Here is a 24,365-nt window from a genome sequence, read left to right on the forward strand (position 1 = left end):
GGATGACCCAGAAGTACTTGAATCCATCCGATGACTGCAGTGCACCCACAGCATGTATGACCCAAACTCAGGCCCTATAATCTGCTGCTTGCCCCCCAACTCCACAGGTTCTAGCCAGATGACTGGGTCTTCATCTGGCATCATTGGCAAAGGTCTCTAGAGCCATGATGGAAGGGACCCTTCATCATTTTGATGACTATGCCCACAGCCCTAAAGGTGGATGGAGTGGCAGCCTGGGTCCATTATTTGCACACACACTCAGCAGAGCCATTCGCCCACCAAGAGGATTACCGAGGCGATGGCTGGAAAGCTTTGCAACACTCCACCAACCCCTGAAGGTCAAGCATTGTTCTTTATCCTGTTATTGTTGATACTGATTCTCCCTGTGCCTGCTAAAGAGAGCAACCCTCATGTACCATGCAACCTGACTTGGTTTCTCTTGGATGAAGAGTGATATGAGGCTCTCTAAACCAGGCTACCTGTGTGGCCCCATTGAACACCTGGTTGCCCAACCTGCATTTCTGCTTTCGTGATCTGAACCATGTCTATAGAGTGACAGGCCAGAAAGAGGCCAGGAGGTAAGATTTTTACATGTGCCCAGATCACCTCAGGAATAAGAGGCAGTGCAGAGACCTTCTTCTGCAAGAGTTGGGCCTGTGTCACTCAAATGATAGAGAATGGAAATGGTCTGTAATCAAACTAAACTTGGTCACCTTTAAATATGTAAACCCAATCTAATATGTCCCCTCCTCTCCTTCAGCCTGACAAGCCAAGGTGATCTAGACCAGATAAAAATTAGCTTCACCAATCAGGGAAAACAGGACACACAATGGTTATCAGGCCTATGCTGATGATAAGGGCTCATGCCCCGACCACCCTCATAATTTAGCTTAAGATAGAGCCAAGGAAAACCACCAGCTGTAACAGGTTCCAGTAAGACACTTAACCCAAAACCTACTTTCCCACCTATGCCTCCAAAGAGACCGAAGCCCTGACCCCAGGTTCTGACCACCATTTCACCTAAGCTACATCCTTTTGAGTCAGCAATCATGGCATTAGGGACCTAAGATTGGGCACCCTGGTGATGTAGGAGTCCCCTCTGTGTGTTGTGATTAGCATTAATGAATAAAGAAACTGCCTTAGTCTGTTGATAGGGCAAAATTTAGGTAGGTGGGGAAGACAGAACTGAATGCTGGGAGGAAGAAGAGCGGAGTTAGGGAGACACCATGGAGCTGCCACAGGAGATAGACATGCTGAGTCTTTGATGGTAGGCCATGACCTCATAGTAATGTACAGATTAATAGAAATGGGTTAAATTAAGATGTAAGAGTTAGCCAATAAGAAATTAGAGTTAATGGGCCAAGCAGTGATTTAATTAATACAGTATTTGTGTGGTTATTTCAGTTCTGGGCGGCTGGGATGAACAAGCAGCTCCCTCCAACACCCAGGTATCTAAGAAAAGGGGGAATGAGGAGACAAAACTAAAGCCATTTTTAACCCAGGCCCTACCCATCTTTGTGAAAGTCTAGCCTAGCAGGCACCCCACCCTAGGTGCTCCACCCCATGTACTTGTTAATTCAGAGAAAAGCTATGACTGGCTCAAAAACTGCCTGGTTGCCCAGAGACTTGAGTGCTGTGGGACAATGCTTGTAAAGATTTGTCACTTGTATATATATACTGATTGGCCAGTAATCAGGCAGAAAGTAAAGGTAGAGTGACCAGGCAGGAAACAGAGGTGGGGCAACAAGAACAGGAGAATTCTGGGAAGAGAAAAGCTCAGTCTGTAGCCATCACCCAGACACAGAGGAAACAAAATGAGAATGCCTCATTGATAAAGGTACCAATACCAAGCCACATGGCTAACACAGACAAGAATTATGGGTTAAGACGTAGAAATTAGTTAATAAGAAGTCTGAGCTAATGGGCCAACCAGTTTATGACTAATGTAGACCTCTGTGTGTTTCTTTGGGACTAAATGGTTGGGGGATCTGGTGGGACAGAAACCTCAGTCAGCACTTGAGGACAGCCAATCAGGAGCTAGACAAACAAGTTTTTGTTCTGTTTTGTTTTACAGTTATAGGGTGGTTTTGTGAAAACTTGCAAAAATCCCCTCTTGATTTAGAGCCAACTATCCCCCCTGCCCAATCCAGTAACACCAAGACATATAACTCCCTGCTTGCAGTTTTCCCTTTAAAGATCCCCTGAACTATGAGCTCTGAGTCTTTCTCCCTGATCTACTCCATTGGTGTGGTGCATGGGACAAAGTCCCTGCTTGCAAGCCTGTAGAACAATAAAGAAACCTTGTGTAATTGCATCAGAAGTCAGCTTTGGTGGTCTTGCTGGGGGATGGGTCTCATGACTCAGGCATAACATTTTTAACTGCATAGTTCAAGCTGAATTTTAACATTCATATTTATTCCTATTTTATACTTCAAACATTATCAAAAGTTATTATCTAGTGTGGCACTGACACAAAATAGTAGAAGTCTGTCCAACATCCGTAAAAGAATAGGACTAAAGCAAAAGGTTAATCTCTCAAAACAAGTCATGCAATTTTTAAAGGTGAGGAGGCTGGTTTGACCAATGATAGGGAGTTAGCATTTATGTACCCGCACTGGCTCTTGGGATATTGGCAGGATACACACATGTGCTTGCCAGTACTCAGGTAGTATTATGGCCTGCTCAGGGTCCTGACTACTTGGTCTCTGTGCACATGCACTACAACCCCTTTAAAAGGCAGGGCCCGCCTACCTCCTCTCTGCCTTTCTGCCTCTCTCTCTCTCTCTCTCTCTCTGTCTCTTTGGCTCTCTCTCTACCTCTCCGTCTGCCTTTCTCTCTTTGCCTCACTCCCTCTTCTTTGCCTCTCTTTCTTTTCTTCCCCCATCTCTGTCTCCAGAGGCTGGTCTCCCTCCTTTTCTCTCCCCTTTCTCATTCTGTCCCCCAATAAAAATACCCTCCATGTGGGCCCTGTCACATGATACCTCCCCCTTTCCTGCTGTTTTCAAAAATTATAACATGGATATAACATTCCAGGATTTCATAAAAGAAAACACATCCGGGTGGTGGTGGTGCCCACCTTTAATCCCAGCACTCAGGGGGCAGAGGAAGGCAGATTTCTGTGAGTTTACGGCCAGCCTGGTCTACAGAGAGGTTCCAGGACAGCCAGGGCTACACAGAGAAACCCTGTCTCAGAAAACGTGTGTGTGTAAAAAATATATATATGTGTGTGTGTGTGTGTGTGTGTGTGTGTGTGTGGATACACACACACACACACACACACATATACACACACACATACATACATACATACAGGGATGAGTATAGAATGGGTGAGGAGGGTGGTATTAGAGAGTGGGGAAGGAGACAAACGAGGTGAGGGAAACGGGTTACATAGGTCTAAGAGGTAGATGAGGAGAAAAGGGGTAGACCATAGGTGTAAACTATGCTTTCAAAGCCACAACTGTACTATTCCTAATGGGATCAGAGCAACAAGCTGCAAGGTGGGAGAGAACATAGTAGAGAATGGTAAGGCAACTGACCCAGATACATACAGAATGGTGTCAGTAATGGCTCCAGGTTACCACTGGAGGTCTAGCTAGGACTGTATCTATCCACAAGAACGATGGTTAACTGTGGTAACAGAAATGTGTTGAGAAGGGATGGGGCTGAGGAGGATGCTCAAGGCCTCTAGTCTGTCTACTATGAATAAGAGGAACGCCACCGGAGGCTGGGCCAGAGGTCAAGATTCCTTAGTCAGGAGGAGGGGCCCAGAACCCCAAGTCAAATGTTACATTTTTGATGAGCCGGAAGTACATCAGCAAACAGGAAACAGCCCTGAGAGGTTAGGCCTCTTTCGTCAGGAGGAGGGGCCCGGAACCCCAAGCCAAATGTTACATTTTTTGATGAGCCGGAAGTACGTCAGCAAACAGGAAACAGGGGCTAAAAAGTGAAACCGCTCGTCATTCTAGGAAGCTCGCTGTGGTGTTCAGTTGCTCTGTCACGCCTCTCGAGACTCCTGATTGCTAACTTTTCCAGAGCACTTTGAAAGTGAGGTGGAAGGTCTTTGGCAATTCCTAAGAAACTTAAAATATGAAGAAAGGTTCCTGAGGCATCGCAGAAGGAGCCGCGGAGTAAGTTCTGTTACCGCTTGAGTGGCGCTAAGGTAAGAACCTCTCCCATAGCAAATTCAGTTGCCTCAGGGACTTGTGAAGTGATTAGGTGCAGGGCTAGGGGCTCTACAGGGCCCAAAGGCTAAAAAGCTCAGAAGGAAGACTTCGTAAACTCTATTGCGAAACTTTTCCTGTGGCTCATCTTACAGTACATTTTCTCCTCTTAATTCCAGGTAGTAGAGCTGCCTCTATAACCCCCATCATCATCTAGTTTCATAAAGATGTCTTCTCTGGAGGACGCCTACAGTCGTAACAAATATGGCTCCTGCAACTCTGAATTTACGGGGGAAGCCGAAGGTCAAAATAAGACTGAGGACCCCCAAAAAAAACAGAAAAGGAGGGGCAGAGTTCAAGAACAAGGTTCTTCTGTGATTTACCAGAAAGCTATCCAGAGTATCCTGGGGAAATCAACACAGAAAGAAAGAGGGACTGTCTCAAAAGGAAAAGGGGTGCCTCTAAGGGCAAAAGAGATGACTGGTGCCTTAAAAGGAAAGGGGAATACTGGTACCCCAAAAGGAAAGGAGGCAACTGATACCCTGAAAGAAAAGGGGGAGGCTGGTGCCCTGAAAGGAAACGGGGAAGCTGTTGCCCCAAAAGGAAAAGAGGAGACTGGTGTCCCGAAAGAAAAGGTGGAGGCTGGCGCCCTGAAAAAAAAAGAGGAGGCTGATGTCACGAAAGAAAAGGTAGAGATTGGTGCCCCAAAAGGAAAGGGAAAAGCTGGTGCTCCCACAAGGAAGAGGAATACTGACACCCCAAAAAGAAAGGGGGAGCCTGGTACCCCAAAAGGAAAGGGGGGCCCTGGTACCCCAAAAGGAAAGGGGGAAGCTGATGCCACAAAAGGAAAGGGGGCATCTGGTGCCCCAAAAGAAAAGGGGGAAGTTAGCACCCCAAAAGGAAAAGTGGAACCTGGTGCTAGTGCAAAATCCAGGTCAGGAGCCCCTCCTAAGCCTGGGGTGGAGCTTCCTAGGGCAGGAGCCAAGCTTCTTAAAAGTGGAGCTGGAGCAAAGCCTGGAGTGGAACACTTCAAGGCTGGAGGGACTTATGTGAAGGCTGGAGTGGAGTTTAAGCCTGGGCCCCCTTCAAAGCCTGGAAAGGAGCCTCTAAAACCTGGAAGGGGAAGGGAGACACTAAAGCTTGCGGTGGAGCCTCTGAAGCCCGGAGTGGAGCCCCCAAAGCCTGGAGTGGAGCCCCCAAAGCCCGGAGTGGAGTCTCCAAATCCCGGAGTGGAGCCTCCGAAGCCCGGAGAGGAGCCTCCAAAACCCAGAATGGAACCTGGTGGGCAGTTTCCCATGCCCAAAGCAGACCTTCAAAAGCCCAGAGCCGAGCCCATCCATCTGCAAGTGGAGGCCCCTAAGCCCAGAGTAGTGTGTCCTAAAGCCCCAACAGAATTTACTGTGCCCCAAGGGAAATGTTCAGAAGCCAGAATGGAGCATCCTAAGGTGGCTAGAAGATGGTCCAGAGATGTTCCTTTTGCATCTCTGCCTCCGAAGATAGGCAGCTTTGGTGAGAGGAAGTGGCTTCTGAATCGTAATAAGTTGCCTAGTGAGGAGTTATTTGGTGGCAGAAATATAATTAGTTATGAAAAAAGCCTTCTATTCCCAGAATATCAGAGTGAGGATAACTCCTGTTCGTTATTCCTAAAGCCTAAAGAAAGGGGAGTGTTTGAGGCCTCTAGCTCTTTAGGAAGTGGCAGGTCTAATGTTAAGACCTCCACAGCCAGATTCATTCAAGATGAGCCATTCTCACCAAGCCTCTCAGCCATTTCACAGCCAGTACCCTACCGGAATAAGAAGGAGCTCCTACAGCCTAATTCATACTACAGCCCTTGGAATGACTATACCAACTCCTGGGTCAACAGTAACAAGGTTTCTCAGTATCCCAGCAGCAGCAGCAGCACCTCTTCTGCATCCACTGATGGGACAGTCGTACAGGACATCCCAGCTGGTTATTCTTACTATACAATGACCTCTGAAGAGATGACCAGTCGTATGCAAGGAATAGATGATGAGGAATACTGGAATTCCCGTATACTTTTATCCTCCAGAGATGCAGAAGCACGGGCAAAAAACACCTATCAAGAGGATGATGTTGATGGAGCATGTGCATCTGATTTCCTGCCAAGGAGTCGCTTGCATCCAAGTCAATTGGAAGGTTTCATTGATACTCATTGTCACTTGGACATGCTGTTTTCCAAGTTGTCTTTCCAAGGAAGCTTTTCTGAGTTCAGGAAAATTTATAACTGCACTTTTTCTAAGGAATTTCATGGCTGCATTACTGATTTCTGTGATCCTCGTACCCTAAGAGATGGCCTATGGAAAGAGCTATTAAGTGAAGATCTGGTTTGGGGGGCCTTTGGCTGTCACCCGCATTTTGCACGTTACTATAATGAATATCAAGAAAGAAACATCTTATATGCTTTACGCCACCCCAGGGCTATTGCCTTTGGAGAAATGGGCTTGGATTACTCTTACAAGTGCACTACACCTGTCCAAGAGCAGGCTAAGGTATTTGAGCGCCAGTTACGGTTAGCTGTATCTATGAAAAAGCCCCTGGTGATTCACTGCCGAGACGCTGATGAAGACCTAATGAACATCATGAAAAAATGTGTGCCGTATGACTACAAGATCCACAGGCATTGCTTCACTGGCAGTTATCCGCTCATTGAGCCCCTGCTAGCACACTTTCCCAACATGTCTGTAGGCTTCACAGCGGTTCTTTCTTACACTTCTGCCTGGCAGGCACGCGAGTCTCTGAAGAGGATTCCTCTGGAGAGAATCCTTGTTGAAACTGATGCTCCTTACTTTCTACCTCGCCGGGTTCCTAAAAGCCTTTGTCAGTATGCACACCCAGGTTTGGGTCTGTATACTGTGGAAGAAATGGCCAGAATCAGAAATGAGCCACTGTCTCACATCTTATCCACCTTGAGGGAGAATACCTTTCGCCTCTACAATATTTAAAGCAGAAAGGACACAGTCAAGAGTCTTGAAAAAATAGACACCAACATCTTGACAAGATAAAAGGATCTTGAACTCTACCCTGTATCTCAAGTCAAGAATGTATTCAAAGTTCATGGGCAAGGAAAATCTGGAAAAGATGCGTTCTTCAAAATCTCTTAAGATTAACATCTCCTTCTGAATGGGATGGTAGACTGCAGTAAGATGGGAAAGGACTCTGGAGGTGCTGAAAGTTTTAAGAACCAAATAGGGTTGAATGTGAGCCACTGAGTCGCTCTTGAATCTGAACTTAGCACATCATTGTGACATTGTGTCATTGTGGAACTCTTCAGACAGCAGTGCATCATCACAGCATAGCAGCTGTTCACTTGGATTTCAACATGAACGTGTTAGAGATGGAAGAACTTCAGCTACTCACTTAATAAAGGCAGTCCTCCCAGACATTGAAAATTCAGACTTAGAAAAAAATATTTGTGGTAATGAAGCTTAATGTGGTGGAGCAAAGCACACAGCCAAATCCAGGAAGCCCATTATTGGAGAGAAATGGAAGATCCTTTCCCCTCTAAAATGGCGTTCAGAAAAGTCAGCTGGCTCATCTCCATCTGGCTTTGAGCTCAGAAGTCATCTTCACTGAGAAGTTATCCCTGACCACCAATCTAGAGGGACAAATAATCCTTTTGTTTATTTGAACCATAGCATTTATTTTGCCTGTTTTTAGTAGATTTGTGTTTATTGGTTGAATTATAACACTTATTTAGCATGTTTTAATATGTTTATGTGTTTATCAGTTGAATCAGCATTTATTTAGTCTGTTTTTAATAGTTTTGTGTGTTTTTCAGTTGTCTTCTACTATGTTGTAAGTTTTCAAGCTTTTCAATCTTGTTATATTTAATCCTCAATTTTAGAGTCATATTTAGAAAATAGGCAAAGGCTTCTTGATATATGAACCAATAATTAACTTCATTAGCATTTTCGGAAGCTAATTACAATATGTGGGAAAGAAGGTGATACTAGGAAGGAAACAGAGGATAAGTCATTATGCCCCTCTCTGACTTAAAGACTAAGGCAAAAATTAAGGGTATTATGTACACTGCTTTCAGTTGCCAAATAGAAAGTGTGGCAAGTCTTACAGAAAACTGGCATACCATACTTTTTATAAATAACAGAATGTATCATAGATTTCCCCTTCGTTTGAGAATCTCATCTTTTGAAGAAAAAATTTCAGTGTAAATTAGATACATTTTAATAGAGTCAAAGAAGTTACTAGAATGTGAACAGTGTCCTTTGTAGTTATTCCATGTTTTAAATTTTAAGGTTTCATGTGTCCTTTGATATATTAGCAGGCATTATTAACACCCAAGAAGAGACAGTTCTTATTTTCTTAGAGAGTAATATGATGTGCAACTCAACTACTTATTCTCCAGAGACACCAGCTTGCGAAATGCTACCTTAGCTGTGTTCTGTGGGTGGGTGTGCTCTTAATTACATTTTGCAAAATGATATACTCACTGTATTTCAGTATCCTCTTGCCTTTCTTGTTACCTAAGCTTCATGAAAGAGGAAAGTTTATGGTACCTTGCAAAGTGACACTGTGAAGTGAGCATTTCAAAGATAAATATGAATGGAGAATTGTATTTTGAACTGAGGGTGTGGCTCAGTAGTAGAAAGCACTTGCCTGACCCTGAAAAGCCTCGGTTCTGTCCTTAGCAGGCACAAGACAAATGCATAGCACTGGCAATTATAAGGGCACATTTAGTCAGATACACAGGGTCTACACCTAATGAAAGTGTTTTTCCTTTGCAAAAGAATGTGATTTTTACAGGAAAACTGTTTTTCTAACTTGTTTTATTCTCTACATTTTTATGGTGAATGGCTGTAGCATACTCTGCACTTTCTTAACGTGCAAAAGAACACTTCACCATGGGTTGTCTTTCAAGAATGGGAGTGAGTGGTCCCATCTAAATTACCTGAATCAAAATTGGCAATCTTCATTTACAGAGTCCATTAATAAGGGTAATGAATCCTTAAATATATATATTCTGTAAATGAGAGAGATTTGAGGCACTTTGTAAATATTTTTGGTTGTTTTCTATGGGTTTTTCCCCTTTGATACAAGATCTTACTATGTAGCCTTAGTTGGTATGGAACTGAAGAGATCCATGTGCCTTTTGGTTCCTCGAGAGCTCAGGGATTAAAGATGAACACTATCATACCCACCCACCTCCCCTTTTTTAATGTGAAGGTATGTGCATGTGAGTGCGGAGACCAGGAGAGAGTGTCAGATCTCCTAAAGCTGGAGTTACATGCAGCTATGAGTCACCCAGTATGGGTTCTGGGAACTGAACTCTACTCTGTAAGATCAGTATATGCTTTGAACTGCTGAGCCATCGCTCTGACTCCCTGTAAATAGTTTTCTATTTGGTCAATAGGTATTCATTAAGGTTCAAATAATTATTTCCCTTTTATTTGTTTGTATGGCACTTTGGCCATTGTCCTGTTTGAGGTATCAGATCCATCAGGGCAGCTGATGGTATAGAAATTAAATTTACTGTTAGTGATCCCTAGGGCATTAGTTAAGTTAGCCCAGAATCCCAGGGCCCCCTCAAGCCTATTAACAGGTCCCCTGAATCTTGGTATTCCTTTTAGGGCATGCCCATATTTTGCTTCACTTAAATTTTTAAAAGGCTATAGTATGGATATAGCTCTGGAACAGTATTTGTTTAGCATGCAAATGACCCCTGGTTAAATCAGCAGCACTTAACAAAAATGTAAAACAAAAAAAATTAAAGTCAGCTTGTTTTTAATTAAACGTCAAAGGGAGAAAATAGGCACTTAGTCTTAAGAGACAAAAGAATTTTGTTCTTGTGGTTTTTACTTATATCTAACTTTGAGATTTCTACTTATTTACTGTTAAATTTTCAGGATTCCTAATGAAAAAAAAAGAGGGAGAACCAGTAAACTGTACGTAAGGCTGTGATCCTACCACTTAGAGACTGTCAGCTTAGTTTTGGAGTGATTTTGTTTGCCAGCTCTCTAGTATTTCCATAATTATTGGCCAACTCACTACAAACATAAACTATACATCTTACTTCCCCGAAATTTGTGATTTAAATCCATTATTTTCTGTATTTTTGTTCTCTTAGCAAACTGAAGTGTGGTATGTTTGTTTTAAACAATCCTTGGGTTGCTTGTGCTTACTCAAATGTCTTCTCTTTGCTGATTTCTACAATTTGGGCTTTTAAACTTTTTTTTTCCCCACTTTGCACTCTGATGTTTTATTGTGCTTCCCTCTGATGTGTTAAGCTAAATGGTCCATCAACTTTTGCCTGGAATTATAACTGCTGCATTCGTATGTTTTATTGTCAGAAAGTCCCTTCTATAAAGATACATAAAGTATCTTAATGCATTCCAAACAATATGACAGAGAGGAATGAGGAAATATCCCATTTCTGTTACCTAAGACCCACTATTGATGGTGTCTTTTATGTAAGTTTTCTCATATAGCTATATTAACATGCATATTTTTAAGTAGCTTATTTTTCTGAATATAAAAGGAATTCATTCACATTCCACATAAAATGTTATCAGTAATCAATAGGGGATTTTAATATTCTTGTGTAATTTTTATTTAAGGTCTCCCCACCCCCCCTTTTTTTGGAAAAAAAAGCCTTGCTATATAGCACAGGCTGGTCTTGAACTCCAAATTCTTTTGCCTCAGCTTCCCAAGAGTATGCTACACACTGGGCTTCTGATCTTTTGATTTTTTTTTTTTAATCTACAAAGTGTGTGTGTTTTTAAAGCAGAGTTAACAAACATTTTTACAGGCTATAAGGTGATAGAGAAACACAACATACAGACAAGATTGATTTTTCCCCCTCCTGGCTGACAGATTTTAACTATTACTGTAATTTAAAAAAGGAAGTTCAAGCATTCAAAAAATTAGTAATGGCTGAAACTGAAGAAAACCAGCATGCTATTTTCTGTTTCTATTTGCATATGGAATCCATTTCATTGTTATCCTTGTTTTTCAATAAATACTTAAAATGTTTAATTATGTTTTCAATTTTATTTGTTTCCTAATTACCTATTCTATGCCCCCCCTATGGTTTAACTATGGTTTAATTTATTAAATTTATTTTTTTTGAGACAGGGTTGGTTTCTCTGTGTAGCCTTGGTTGTCCTGGAACTTGTTTTATGGACAAGATTCACCTGTTTTAAACATTGTTCTCCATTTATGTTGTATCTTTTCAGAAGCCTCATACTGGGTTTCTTCATGCTTGTACAGTCTATGAGATTTGATTCCCCCCCCCCCATAATACTATAGTCTTTCCCATCCATCCTCATGTTCTTAAATCCCTCCTCTTGGAATGTGACTAATACAAATTATGGTGTAACACGGTAAAAGAATTGGGGAGGGAGCCATGGACTGTCCTGAGGAGGAAAAATGCTTTTAATTTTTTCATTTAAACATTTCATAGATTGACCTGACTTCTATTCGAGAAAGAGTGACCAGTCCTTTTGTGAGCCCTGCCTTGCATCACAGAAATGCCCTATTTGCAGGCTCTGCTTTGGTCTCAGCTTGCCATGTTTTCCTTCACTCTGGTGGCTCTTTAGGGCCATCAGTGTTTGTAAACAAACCAGGTTCAAAGTTCCATGCATATCATTCTGACCTCCAATTCAGTTCTTTTTAGAAAGGAAGTGAAGTTCAATGTTAGTTTTGCTCTATTCTGTGAATGCACTCCCATATATACCAGTTGTCAAGTAGAAATTCCTCAGAAGTTTGTCCCATGAAGATGAACCCCTACACCTTCTCACCCTAGTGCCAAGTTCCTGCTTCTTTTTAAAATTGACAGTCAGTTCAGTTGGGATTGTGGGAGTGAGAGTACATATTAATATCAAGGCTCAAGTCACAATATCTAAATTCTAACTCATTTCCTCCCCATTTTTGATAAATTTGTGTTTCTGTGGATACTGTTTAAATATGCATATCATAGGGAAACTGAGCTTATACAAACCCTGAATCTCATTTAGATTGTTGAACTAAGAGACGATCAATAAGTTAAATAAATGAACAACCAGAAGGATGTTATAGGAAAATGATTTCCACAGGATTTTCTACATTATAAAAACAGTATAAACCTATAATTCTGTTATTTCTGTGACTAAATCTATGGTTTAAGAAGAAATGCACCTGTACAGAAATTGTAAGCATTCATGAACTTATATTTATCGTGCTTCAGTCTGAGATTTTACAATGCATGAAAGGAAAAAGGGAAGTATCTCAAATATTGGAATATTCTTGTATCTCATTCATCAATTAACTATATAAAAACCACTTGTAATTTTTGATCACCTTCCAGCAATATTTAGAAAATCCATACCAAGCACAGGATATCGTAGCAGTATTTAAAGGATTAAGGAGAGTATGTGTGTATAATACAGCTGTGAGATTAGGAAACTTATAAAAATACTAAATACTGAATAATATATGTCAGTGTAAGATCCAAGGCTCGTAGCTTAGAAATACAGTCAAAGCCCTATAAAAATGGTCTTCACACCCTTGTGGAATCCATGGACTAAAATTAAATTTTAATTAATTAAAAAGCACATGCCATTCGTAAGAAAAGAGGTTCAAAGCTACTGTGGGAAGATTTTCTGAGGCTGGTGAGATGGCTCTGAGGTTTAGATTGTTTGTTGCTCGATCATAAGGACTGACATTCAGATCTCAGCCCGTGTCAGGCTTTTCACAAACATAAGTCCAACTTCTGCTGTCTTCTGGCATTCTTGCACACAGGTGCATAAATTCACACACACAAATAAAAAACAAGATAATTCCCTGATAGCCTGCATTTATATTAGAATTAAGGCAAGGGAGGCAATCTACCCAAGAGAAGTCATGTTACTGACCAACAAGCTTTAAAATTGGCATAGTCAGTATGGCTATTAATTCTAGTTACCCAATAAACCAGACTCTTTTGGCCCCCAGTACATTGGATTAGCCTAGTGGTCCCAAGTATTTAATGCCCAACAGTATAACAAAAACTAAATTACAAAATAGATATTTGTGACTGAAGGTCTCCTTTCCTAAAACAATAAAAATCAGCTAAGTTACAGACAAAATGCTAAATTCAAATGTTTGAAGTAAATACAATACTCGGGAATGATCATGCCATGTATCCAAAGGAAATCACTTTGTTAGTCAAAAAGTTTCAAAAGTAAAGTTCACTAGCCATAAGCACATCATGCTACATGTATACCCATGCACAAGTATATAATAATGTTTTATGTAAAGCAATGTGTTTCAAACTCCACTAAGCATATATTACTGAATACCTGTTATTTGTCAGGCATTATGCTAGGCACAAAGAATTCAAAGCTAAATAAAAATAACCAAAATTGAATATGTATCTTTTTATTTGGGAGTAGGGGCTTGAGATCCAGTCTCACTACAGAATCCAGCCGGCTTGAACTCGTAATCCTCCTGCCTCATGTTCCCAAGTGCTGAGATCACAGGCATATATTAGCATACCTGGATGATTAGGTAGTTACAATGGACCCTGAAGTGTGTTATTCTTTTATACTGCTTATCTCATTTACTCCTAAAAAGTAGGTCAGTCTGTGACCCTTTTCATATATTAAAGTCCAGGTTTGGGAAGTGAAATTAATTATCCAAGGTTTCAAGGTAAAAGCTGAGATGAAAATCCAAACCATCTCATTGACATGAGACCACTTAGTCATATCCCTTGAACTATCACAAAAGTTCTGCTTATACTTGCTCAGTGGAGGACACAAAAATTATTATTGGGTTTTGTGAAAATGCTCTGATAGTATGAAGAAGGCCAATAAAATGGGTAAGTGGGAAAAGATGCTTGCCACCAAGCACGATGACCTAAGTTGGAATCTTGAGACCCACACAGTGGCCAGAGATTACTCACTCCTGACCTCCACACATGTACAGTATACACACACAAATTTTAAGATAATTTTATTTAAACAAATAAATGCAATTCTGAAAGATAGTATGGGGAAGTTCTGCATCTAAAAGTATCAGGTTCCACAATTAAAGTGAATCGGCAAAAAATGCAAAGATCAAGAAATACACATGTAATGAAGGTCTGCAAAGGAAACAACATGCAAGGTTCCAAGAGTATGAATTTTTCTGTAATTGGGTTACAAGTTATGAGTAATTTTGTGCACATAGTGCCTCAGTGGGGACATGATAGCAGAGATGACTAGACTGGAAGGATGAAAGGGCTAAAAGATGAGTGGTCCCTAGGCCATGCAAAGGAAGTTGAAGGATTCCAAAAATACCTGTAGCAGACAACGGAATGGGAAGAGAGAATCTAAAAGGTGATCCAATTGCTGTTCCACATCCACATCCCCCCAAAAGGACTTTCCTCTCTTTTAATAGTTATTTTTATTTTATCTATATGGGTGTTTGTTTTGCTTACATGTATGTATGTGTACTATGTGGGTACCTGGTGCCCACAGAGGTCGGAAGGAGGCTGTGGGTCCCTTGAAACTGGAGTTCAAAGCAGTTGTGAGCTGCTTGATGTAGGTGCCAGGAACTGAATTCTGGTCGTCTGAAGGAACAGCAAGTACTCTTAACTGCTACTACCAGGCCATCTCTCTAGCCCCTTACTTTCTTTTTTATTCTCACAAGTCTCATTGCCATATTTCTTTCCTATATCAGCTATTCCTAAAATTCCAACTGAAAAACTCAGAGGAACCCTTAGGGGACAGAGAAAGGAACAAAGTGAAATAATCAAAGACAATTTTTTTTTTTTTTGGTGCACAGGTGATATATAGTAAAGAGAAAGCTGGGACCACAAAGTAATATCCCTATTGTTTATCAGGGAGAAGCAAAACTTTAATAAGAACCAATTAAACTAGAGTGGAACATACAGTTTTTATTTACTTTTGAAACATAAATACCAAAGTAACTGCCCTGAAAAGTCAGGTGGAAGAAAATCACCAAGCAGAAGCAAAGGCAAATAGAATCAATGCCCTTGGAAAAGATGTTGTGGCAAGAGCAAAAAGGAGAAACCAGCATGAATTGCAAAAGAAACAGCATTCCAATTAAACATAACATATCTACACTAATTTGCCTTGACCGAGACAAATTACCATGCTGTGAAATCTGTACAAGCTGTACACACTCAGAATACTAGCACAGTTGTCAGTCTATTACTTGTTGCTCTTACTTCAGATTAATAAAAACAGGTAGGTAGGTATAGCCATTCCTCCTAAAAGACAATTAATTTGCTAAAATGAGACATCACAAACCCTCCTGTTTAAGTACTAATTGTTTTTAAAAAGTATCTGTAGTATCCCAAGTCAAAATAGCACATAGAGGAATAATTGGGAAGGGCAACACATGGATGACTTAATAGCTTCTTGGTAGAACACAATGATGTCATTGGCAAAATGCAGACTTGTTCTGCAATATACTGTAATAGCTTTCAAAGAAAAACACAAGAAATCATGCAACATGGGCGATAGCCTGGGAGAGTGCTGGTTCTTTCCTCCCTCTCTCTAGGAACACTGCTCTCCTGACCCTGCAAGCAAACAAAACAAGCCTGAGGTAAACAACGGGAATTAATTCTGCATAATTACCACCATGGGCTAGATGCCCAATGTGCATTATCCATTTACTGTTCAGGGATACTCTAAGGTACATCTTGTTATTTCTAATGAACAGATGAGAAAACAGGACAACAGATGTTTAAAATATGACCAAGGGCGGCGGCGCGCGGCCGGCCTGGGCGGCGGCGGCCCGAAGATGCGGAGGCGGCGGCTCGCGGAGACGATGCTCCGGCGCTGAGGAGATGCGGCAAGCCGGAGCGCCGGTGCGCGGCCGCATGGCGCAGCCCTCCAGCCCAGGCGGCGAGACGCCGCAGCTCGGCGCGACCGGAGACTCCCGGGACGCGCTGAGCCTGGAGGAGATCCTGTGGCTCTACAACCAGCCCATCAACGAGGAGCAGGCGTGGGCCGTGTGCTTCCAGTGCTGCGGCTCCCTGCGCGCCACCGTCGCCCGCCGCCAGCCCCACCGCCGCGTGCGCTCAGCCGCGCAGATCCGCGTCTGGAGGGACAGGGCCGTCACCCTGGCGCCCACCGCTGGCGAAGAAGGAGAGCCGCCCCCCCCCCCCCCCCGCCTCCGGTAAATTGGGATATTCACATTGTACAGAAACAGAGGTTATTGAATCCCTGGGAATTATTATTTATAAAGCATTGGACTATGGCTTGAAGGAAAATGAAGAGAGGGAGCTGGGCCCTCCTCTAGAGCAGCTCATCGACCAAATGGCCAACACTGTGGAGGCTGATGGTAACCATGATGAAGGATATGAGGCCGCAGATGAAGGCCCCGAGGTTGAAGATGGAGAAAAGAGAAACATCTCAGCTATTCGGTCCTATCAAGATGTCATGAAGATATGTGCTGCTCATCTCCCAGCTGAGTCGGAGGCACCAAATCATTATCAGGCAGTATGTCGGGCACTGTTTGCAGAAACCATGGAGCCGCATACATTTCTGACCAAAATTAAGAGTGCAAAGGAGAATCTTAAGAAGATTCAAGAAATGGAAAAGACTGATGAATCTAGCACAGATCTGGAGGACCTGAAAAATGCAGACTGGGCACGATTCTGGGTACAGGTGATGCGGGATTTGCGAAATGGGGTAAAACTTAAGAAGGTCCAACAGCGGCAGTACAACCCGTTGCCCATTGAATACCAGCTTACCCCTTATGAGATGCTCATGGATGACATTCGGTGCAAAAGATACACCTTGAGGAAAGTAATGGTCAATGGTGACATTCCCCCTCGGTTAAGAAAGAGTGCTCATGAGATCATCCTTGACTTCATCAGATCAAGACCTCCTTTAAATCCAGCATCAGCCAGGAAATTGAAACCAACCCCACCCCGACCACGAAGCCTCCATGAAAGAATATTAGAAGAAATTAAAGCAGAAAGAAAGCTGCGGCCTGTGTCACCAGAAGAAATTAGGCGGAGCAGACTAGACGTCACTACCCCAGAATCTCCGAAGAATGTTGGGGAATCATCATTGGTGAATGGAAGCTTAACATCTCAAACAAAGGAAAATGGGCTAAACGCTGCCCAGCCTGGGCCTGCCCAGCGGAAGAAACTCCTCAAAGCTCCAACCCTGGCTGAACTGGACAGCTCTGACTCTGAGGAGGAAACTCTGCACAAGTCAACCAGCAGCAGCAGTGCATCTCCCTCCCTCTATGAGGACCCAGTACTGGAGGCCATGTGCGCAAGGAAGAAGCCTCCGAAATTCTTACCTATCTCGTCAACACCACAGCCAGAGAGACGGCAACCACCCCAGAGGCGCCATTCCATTGAAAAGGAAACACCAACCAGTTTCTGCCGCCATCCAGGCAGAGCTCGCTCTCTCTTGAGGAATTCTGCTACCCAGTGGAGTGCCTTGCTCTCACCGTGGAGGAAGTGATGCACATCCGTCAGGTCCTGGTGAAAGCGGAGCTGGAAAAGTACCAACAGTATAAGGATGTCTACACTGCCCTGAAAAAAGGAAAGCTCTGCTTCTGTTGCCGAACCCGGAGGTTTTCCTTCTTCACGTGGTCTTACACCTGTCAGTTCTGTAAGAGGCCCGTGTGCTCACAGTGTTGCAAAAAGATGCGGCTGCCCTTCAAGCCATATTCCACTCTACCCATCTTCTCGTTGGGACCTTCTGCCTTGCAAAGGGGGGAAAGTTGTACGAGGTCAGAAAAACTCTCCACTGGTCACCATAGGCCACTTCGTAGTATCGCCAGGTTTTCTTCAAAATCGAGGTCGGTGGACAAATCAGATGAAGAACTCCAGTTTCCCAAAGAATTGATGGAGGATTGGAGTACAATGGAGGTGTGTGTGGACTGCAAAAAGTTCATCTCCGAAATCATCAGCTCCAGCCGGCGCAGCCTGGTGTTGGCCAACAAAAGAGCCCGGTTGAAAAGGAAGACACAGTCTTTCTACATGTCCTCAGCGGGCCCCTCGGAGTACTGCCCCTCAGAAAGGACTATCAATGAGATCTGAGTCCTGTGCCTTCCCTTTGCGTTCGTGCCCAGGGGCAGCCTCGGTGCAGCCATGCTGCAGGACTTCCCAGGGGTTTTCCTTAGCGGGCTCCATCCGCAACAGGTCAGGCTTGTGCTGCACCTTGTGGCACAGATGCAAGGCTGTGTTCATATCGGTTCATATCGGTACGAGGCAGGTCAGCCAGTTGTTCATTTGCACTCAGAAAGCCTAAAACTTGATTTTGTGTGTGTGAATAGGGAAGCCAGACACTTCCTTAGTTCAGTTCCTCGATGTTCTTCAGATAATTTCCTGACTAAGGCAAAAAGCTTCTTGTGTATGAAGTCAGTCTGACAGAGTGTTGATGTTAGCACAGTTCTAAGCAGTAAGTCATATTGGCATTCCACTTGACAGTGTTCCTATCCATGTACATAAGGGTCCAAAGCCCTGCCACACTCCGGCTCCCTGGGGTGGGCCAGGGTGTCTGTTATCTCACAGCACAAACCTAGAAGGCCTTGCTGATACTCTCCTCCTTTGGGGCTCTGGCTGCACAGCGCAGAACATCAAGTAAGCCGTATAGGTGGCCACTTCTGTGAGTTGCTGGGTTTGCCCAGGTACCATGTCTCAGTGTCTCTCGAGCTGCTAACAGGCCTCCATTCCCTGTTGTGAATTTATTATAGTTCTGAATAGTTTTATAATACACATTTAAGAATTAAAATTTTGTGGACGTTTGAGGAAAAAGGAAGACTAAAATTTTGTCAAGCAACTTAGTGTGTTGGTGACCTGTGACAGGTGTGGCTGCAGAGGAGCCGCAGCTCAGATGGTTTTAGCAACATTTTCCATAACTTTATAGCGTGGCCATCATGACTTAGTTAACCACAGTTTGATACCTGAGACTCAAACTGAAGATTATTTTTATAAATGAATTTTAAAAGAAAAATCCTGACTCTTTAAAACTTCAGGAAAATTAACCTGCTGCCATGCATAATTTTTGGATGCTTTTGCACTAGTTGTCTTGTAAATGCTCCTGAGCATCTGAGCGAGGGCAGTTGGCAGGTCGTGTGGGTTCCTGTGACTCATGCCTTGTCTGTCCCTCGTTCCCATATGCTTAGAAATAGCCAGGCAATCAGATTGCCACTAACGTTTGGAAAATCAGTTAAGGCACATGCACAGTAATTCCTGAAAGCTATTAAAAACGCTCTCCTAGTCACCACCGATGACAGCTCCATTTAATAAAGGGCATGACAGTTGCATTTCATACCAACATCAAGGTAAAATAACATTTCTACATTAAATTGACAGCGACACCTCAGAAATGCTCCCATAGTCATTTCTAATGCATTGAAATTTATAGTTTAGTAAATGGCTTTAAATTACTTATAACTGACGAAATAAACTTTACCAGTTGTCTAAAGTCATGCATGTTAGTAGTTCCTCTGTACTGCATGTAGAAGTGGGCCACCAGAAGACCCTTACCAACTGCATTCCAGCTGTTTTTAAGACTGTTGTCTAAGAGCTATAAAAATTGCATTGTGTGAATCCCAGTTATATAGTTTTCCCTGAGACCACTTGAACTTTACACACTCTGGCCCCAGGCATAAATAAAAAAAAAAAGGATGACCTCCTGGAAGGGAGCAAGGAAGAAGGAATGGAGGTACCTGTGTAGGTTTATAAGCATGCATGTAGGGTGACCTGCTTCTGTAAAACAGTGACTAATTACTGTGTGACTTCCCACATGAGACACTGAGCCCCATTCCCCAAGTGAAAATTTCATTTACATTTCCAAATCAATGACCTAGTAAGTCTCATGGCTATGACTTCATTCCTTCAGGCTTATGGTGCTGTGCATTGTAATTTGGGCATCGTGAGCACTTTTCCTAGAGCATCAGGATGTAAATCTTTCAGCACATTAATGGGATTTACCAAGTGTGTGAAGAGTTCAAATGTATGCCATGCTCAGTGAAACAACCTGCGAAGAAGTGGTGGAAAAAATGGCACATAACAAGGTTGAGCTGGTAGAATAAAATTATCGTTGTTTGAGGAACACCAAAATAGATGCGTGTTTAACTCTACCTTGTCTACAAGACAGACTTCACTCCCCCAGCACTCGTGAAGCTAGGATTCCATAGACTTAAGCACTCCAGAGCTGGCTCAGCTTGTGCGCAGCTTGCTTCTCAGTCTTAGCTGCCAGTTATCAGCTTCCTGCCCTCCGGTAGCCACATGTGCAGGCTATTCGCCCTGCTTTCCTGCTGCGCTGCTGCTTTAGTTCAGCAGTTGTTTCTGGCCGACCCCAGAGTCCAGTGCATCTCCTGAATACATCTGGATGTTGTCCCTCTTGACCCCTCTAGGTGTGAGCACAGTTCCATTGGTCCCACAGACCATGAGGTCAGAGTATGTAAGAATGTTTGTAAATATTGTAACATATCCATTAATATTTGAAAGGCATTTGTTATTGGCAATGGGAATTAGTTCTCCCAAGACAAGTAAAAATTAAATAATTGATTTGTACATTGACTTAATTCCTAGATTTCAAGTCTCAGTCCTTTCAAATTAAACCAGAAAGTTGTTTTTGCAGTCATTCTAAAAACAATCCGTGTTGAAGAGATGTGTGGTACTATATGTAGTATCATGAACTCAACACTACAAAGTTGGTAAGCTTTTTATTTTTCTAACTGCTGATAGAGGACTGAAGTTTAGGTAATATAGGGAACATAAAAGTTTTGAATTACATTGCTGTTTGTTAAAATAAAACAAAAATTTACACATTGAAAAAAAATAAAAAAATAAAATAAAATATGACCAAGATGAAACGGGTAATAAATGGTAAATTTAGGGTCTAAACCTCAGTCTGACTGAGTGTCAAGAAGGGTCAAGTTTCCAAAGAACTTCCCTTCCAAACCACTTGATGTGGCGTTCATTTCTGATAATTCTCCAGTGCAGGAGACATATGCACCCAAGCGCCATATCTGAGGATAAAGGGAGGTAACTCTGATAATATTGATGATAATGATGGTGATATTCTGCAAAGAAGCCACTCCAAAGCTCCCAACAGGAAAACAAAGTAGGAAAACGGAAGAAAGCTAAATAGGGCTTTCATGGTTGGGAGATGCAGAGAGAGAGGAATGAAAAGAAACATTAATGGGATGAATACAAAGAGACAGAAAAAAGTCCAATAGAAAATAAAATAAAAAAATATCCAGAGATGGAACAAAGAAATAAAAAAATAACATGGGGACAAAAAACAATGAGATGGAACCATACTGAAGGAAAAAAACCAAAGATGAACATTTCTGGGTATCTTTGCATCATCTCCTTGCCTACTATTTTCCTATTTCAGTTTTTTTAGAATGAGCATCATTACTCTTTCATTTCTTTATACCTTTGATAAAAAGTTTACAAAAGTGTTACGTGGCCTTTATTCACACTCAAAGGAAACTAGAAATGAGCCCATGAAGGAGGGGGAAAGGAGGCATTAAGGCAAGGAGTGAGGAAGGTAATACATATGATATGCAAGAAGAAGAGGGAAGAAATGTATAACAGGATAGAAAAACAGAATTGCAGAAGAAGAGGGGATGGATAGCAACCAAAATTATAAACACATGATAAGGCAATAAAAAAATCTATGGAAGGAGGCTGGGAGAGAGAATGATAAGTGTCCCTAGAGAATACTCTTTATCAAAAGACCTATTGTCACACCAGCACACTGAAGATCCTAGTCAAAACAGGTGCTTTTCATTTTTATTTAAAAATGCTTTCATACAATATATTTTGATTTTCCCCTCCCTTGAATCTTCTCAGATTCTCTCCACCTCTCTCCACTCAACCTTAGGTCCTATTGTTTGCATTTTCTCCCTCCCTCTCAAAAAAAAAAAACCTCAAAAGAGCAAATATCAAAACAACAACAACATAAGACAATGCCAAAACAAGTTAAATAGAAGAACAAAATTAAAGTAAATTGAAAGTTTTGACACCTTCAAATATCGCCCCCCCAGAAAAAAACTCAGAAGGAGAAACATAATTACATGTTTAAAAATGAGGTTATCAGTTAAGAGGACTAAAAATCACTGTACAAATACCAAGAAATCTTTCGTGGTAGACTATCATGTGAATTTAATGTATACATATTGTCACAGTTATAGCTCACATCTTCTAAGTCAGACTCCAGACTCCAGAATAGACTCACAATAAGATTTCACTTATATGAAATGAAAGAACAGGCAAAGCTAAGCAATGGTGAAGGAACTCCGAGAAGGAGGAGGAGGGAAATAGAGTTATGGCTCAGCAATTTAGAGCACTGCTTGTGCAGATGTTGGATCACAGAATTGACATTAGATGGCTCACAACTTGTAACTCCAACTCCAGGGCATCCAAAGTCCTCTGGCCTCCACAGGCACCTGCACTCATGTACATCTACCCACACAGAGATACATAATTTAAAATAATAAAAATAAATCTTTGGAGCTGAAGAAATAGTTCATCTGTTAAGAGTCTGTTCCAGAGGCCCTAAGTTCAATTCCCAGCTCCCACCTAGTAGCTCATCTGTAACTCCACTTCCATGGAATCTGACACCTTCTGGTCTCTGTGGGTACTGTGGGCACCCCCCCTCTTTATCCCAAAAGAGTCTAGGATGTTTGGTTAAAAGCGTCACCTCAGCTCCCTAATACCCCTTTATACAAAGAGTCTGAAGTGTTTAGTTGGGGGCTTCACCCCAGGGTCCTGGCATCTATTTTGAGTCACCTCCCCTGGGAGTTGCCTCAGTCCAAACTCCTTCTCCAAGAAAGCCCACCAAACGGTGACCCTCTGAACTGGTCCCCTCTCCATGTTTTCCTGGGGGCCACTGGGGAGTGCTGGCACCAATTAAACCTGGGCATCTTCTAATTTGGTCTGATTTGGTCTGATTGAGATTATTGCATCAGCAGGGAGGTTTGAAGGCCAAAAAAAAAAAAAAAATACTTAACAGGTGCCAAGCATATAAATGGTACAAAAAGACACATACAAGGAGAACATCCATACACATTAAAAAAAAAAAACAAACAACAACAACAAAAACAGGGACTAAAGAGATAACTTGGCAGTTGAGAACTCTTACTGCTCTTGCATAAGACCTGTGTTTGATTCCTAGAATCAACATGGTGGCTCTCAAAATTGATAATTCCAGTTCCATGAAAATGGAGGCATTCTGACCTCTGTAAAAACCAGGTACATAGAGGAGTGAGGGATATTTACCCAGGCACAAGGGGCCTGGGTGCCAACAGGCCCTTGCTGGCCTAAACTGAACTAAACTGGCTATCTGAGCATGCAGTGTGTAACTTCTCCAAATTGAGCAAATCTAAGTCTGCCAAGGGGCCCCAGCAACAGCTGCATGTCATGAGACATGCCAGCCACCACGAGAGACCCTGATGCCAGTGCTGCACTTCCCCTCCCCCGGGCATGTGGAGGGTATATAAGGCTTTCTCTTTCCTAAAATAAACTGAACTTGCTACAGCCAGCCTGTCTCCTGGAGTTCGAGCCATTGACCTTGCCCCTACTCATGCCCTCTCACAAGGGGAAGTTCAATGGGACAGAGCAGCAGGTCAAAGCAACAGGCATGCATACATTATATATACCTGCGTGCAGGGAAAACTCACACACAAAATAAATCTTAAAAGAGAAAAAGATGTAAAATAAATGAAAAAATCTTTTTAAAATGGGAGGAGGACTAAATGAAGAAGACACAAATGAACTATCTAAGGGAATTGATGTGTTTTGATCTTTTGTTATGGTTAGAAAAAAATGTCACTGTTGGAGAAATCTGAAGAAAGGGCACATTAGAACTCCCTGTATCATTTTTGCTATTTCTTGCAAGTACAAAATCATTTCAAAAGTACTTTTAAAAACAATATGGTTAGAAATCTCAGTTAGTATCTGCACCATTTCCCACTATCAATATTCAAATAGAAAATCAAAAGTGTTCAGTAAGTTTGAAATGTTTCAGATAAATCTACAACTGCTTTAAAATCAGAAGGAGAAGCACCCATGATTTCTATACACTATAAACAGAGCAAAATAGTAGTCAGCCTAAAGTGGAAGTTAATGAATGGCAAGGTTTTGTGCTAAAAAAAAAAGTTTTTAGTCCATGTGCACAGCAGATGACTCTTAAGAGGCAGCAGGAGGATGGTGGTCTGTCAGTCGCAGCCACGGCTCGAGGGACTTCAAGCCCCCCTCCACACTGACCTAGCTGC

At 42.3% G+C, this 24,365-nt stretch overlaps 1 protein-coding gene and 2 pseudogenes across 3 annotated transcripts in view; 2 read left to right on the forward strand and 1 right to left on the reverse strand.

Annotated features, from left to right (window-relative positions):
* Positions 1–24,365, reverse strand: part of Efhc2 (EF-hand domain containing 2) — a 175,137-nt gene that overhangs the window by 115,932 nt on the left and 34,840 nt on the right. The gene's annotated exons all lie outside the window — the stretch shown is intronic.
* Positions 3,956–11,174, forward strand: LOC146889089 (3'-5' RNA nuclease TATDN2 pseudogene; annotated as a pseudogene). The gene is made up of 2 exons (XR_015000238.2): positions 3,956–4,162; positions 4,343–11,174. The product of XR_015000238.2 is annotated as a 3'-5' RNA nuclease TATDN2 pseudogene (transcript).
* LOC148117516 (protein spire homolog 1 pseudogene) lies at positions 15,985–20,663 on the forward strand (annotated as a pseudogene).

The sequence above is a fragment of the Myodes glareolus genome, chromosome X, assembly GCF_982192425.1.
Source record: "Myodes glareolus chromosome X, mMyoGla1.1, whole genome shotgun sequence".
Classification (NCBI taxonomy): Eukaryota; Metazoa; Chordata; class Mammalia; order Rodentia; family Cricetidae; genus Myodes; species Myodes glareolus.